This window comes from Ptiloglossa arizonensis, unplaced genomic scaffold (assembly GCF_051014685.1).
Source record: "Ptiloglossa arizonensis isolate GNS036 unplaced genomic scaffold, iyPtiAriz1_principal scaffold0027, whole genome shotgun sequence".
In the NCBI taxonomy this organism is placed as follows: Eukaryota; Metazoa; Arthropoda; class Insecta; order Hymenoptera; family Colletidae; genus Ptiloglossa; species Ptiloglossa arizonensis.
Window position 1 is genome coordinate 1,779,276 of NW_027478397.1, and position 2,248 is coordinate 1,781,523.

The following is a 2,248-nucleotide window of genomic DNA, read 5'->3' on the forward strand; positions in this document are numbered from 1 at the left end:
AGCAGAAGTGCGAAAAATTTGTTGTCTTCTCAACCGTTTCATGTCTTCAAACTCCCATATCTCGCGAACGGATTGACCTAACCCAAAAATTCCTGTTGCATCTGAAAGTAGAATCTCGCCCGATTACAACGGTATGTGTATTTTTTCCCTAGGCCATTCTGGTTAAGCGTTTGGAGCAGCAGAAGTGCGAAAAATTTGTTGTCTTCTCAACCGTTTCATGTCTTCAAACTCCCATATCTCGCGAACGGATTGACCTAACCCAAAAATTCCTGTTGCATCTGAAAGTAGAAACTCGCCCGATTAAAACGGTATGTGTATTTTTTCCCTAGGCCATTCTGGTTAAGCGTTTGGAGCAGCAGAATTGCGAAAAATTTTTTGCCTTTTCAACCATTTCTTGGCTTCAAACAACCATATCTCCCGAACGGATTGACCTAACCCAAAAATTCCCATTGCATCTGAAAGTAGAAACTCGCCCGACTACAACGGTGTGTGTATTTATTCCCTAGGCCATTCTGGTTAAGCGTTTGGAGCAGCAGAATTGCGAAAAATTTTTTGCCTTCTCAACGATTTCTTGCCTTCAAACTCCCATATCTCGCGAACGGATTGACCTAACCCAAAAATTCCTATTGCATCTGAAAGTAGAAGCTCGCCCGATTACAACGGTATGTGTATTTTTTCTCTAGGCCATTCTGGTTAAGCGTTTGGAGCAGCAGAATTGCGAAAAATTTTTTGCCTTCTCAACCATTTCTTTGCTTCAAACTCCCATATGTCGCGAACGGATTGACCTAACCCAAAAATTCCTGTTGCATCTGAAAGTAGAAACTCGCCCGATTACAACGGTATGTGTATTTTTTCCCTAGGCCCTTCTGGTTAAGCGTTAGGAGCAGCAGAATTGCGAAAAATTTTATGCCTTCTCAACCATTTCTTGGCTTCAAACTCCCATATCTCGCGAACGGATTGACCTAACCCAAAAATTCCTATTGCATCTGAAAGTAGAATCTCGCCCGATTACAACGGTATGTGTATTTTTTCCCTAGGCCATTCTGGTTAAGCGCTTGGAGCAGCAGAATTGCGAAAAATTTCATGCCTTCTCAACCATTTCTTGGCTTCAAACTCCCATATCTCGCGAACGGATTGAACTAACCCAAAAATTCCTATTGCATCTGAAAGTAGAAGCTCGCCCGATTACAACGGTATGTGTATTTTTTCCCTAGGCCATTCTTGTTAAGCGTTTGGAGCAGCAGAATTGCGAAAAATTTTATGCCTTCTCAACCATTTCTTGGCTTCAAACTCCCATATCTCGCGAACGGATTGACCTAACCCAAAAATTCCTATTGCATCTGAAAGTAGAATCTCGCCCGATTACAACGGTATGTGTATTTTTTCCCTAGGCCATTCTGGTTAAGCGTTTGGAGCAGCAGAAGTGCGAAAATTTGTTGTCTTCTCAACCGTTTCATGTCTTCAAACTCCCATATCTCGCGAACGGATTGACCTAACCCAAAAATTCCTGTTGCATCTGAAAGTAGAATCTCGCCCGATTACAACGGTATGTGTATTTTTTCCCTAGGCCATTCTGGTTAAGCGTTTAGAGCAGCAGAAGTGCGAAAAATTTGTTGTCTTCTCAACCGTTTCATGTCTTCAAACTCCCATATCTCGCGAACGGATTGACCTAACCCAAAAATTCCTGTTGCATCTGAAAGTAGAAACTCGCCCGATTACAACGGTATGTGTATTTTTTCCCTAGGCCATACTGGTTAAGCGCTTGGAGCAGCAGAAGAGCGAAAAATTTGTTGTCTTCTCAACCGTTTCATGTCTTCAAACTCCCATACCTCGCGAACGGATTGACCTAACCCAAAAATTCCTGTTGCATCTGAAAGTAGAAACTCGCCCGATTAAAACGGTATGTGTATTTTTTCCCTAGGCCATTCTGGTTAAGCGTTTGGAGCAGCAGAATTGCGAAAAATTTTTTGCCTTCTCAACCATTTCGTAGCTTCAAACTCCCATATCTCGCGAACGGATTGACCTAACCCAAAAATTCCTGTTGCATCTGAAAGTAGAAACTCGCCCGATTAAAACGTTATGTGTATTTTTTCCCTAGGCCATTCTGGTTAAGCGTTTGGAGCAGCAGAATTGCGAAAAATTTTTTGCCTTTTCAACCATTTCTTGGCTTCAAACAACCATATCTCCCGAACGGATTGACCTAAACCAAAAATTCCCCTTGCATCTGAAAGTAGAAACTCGCCCGACT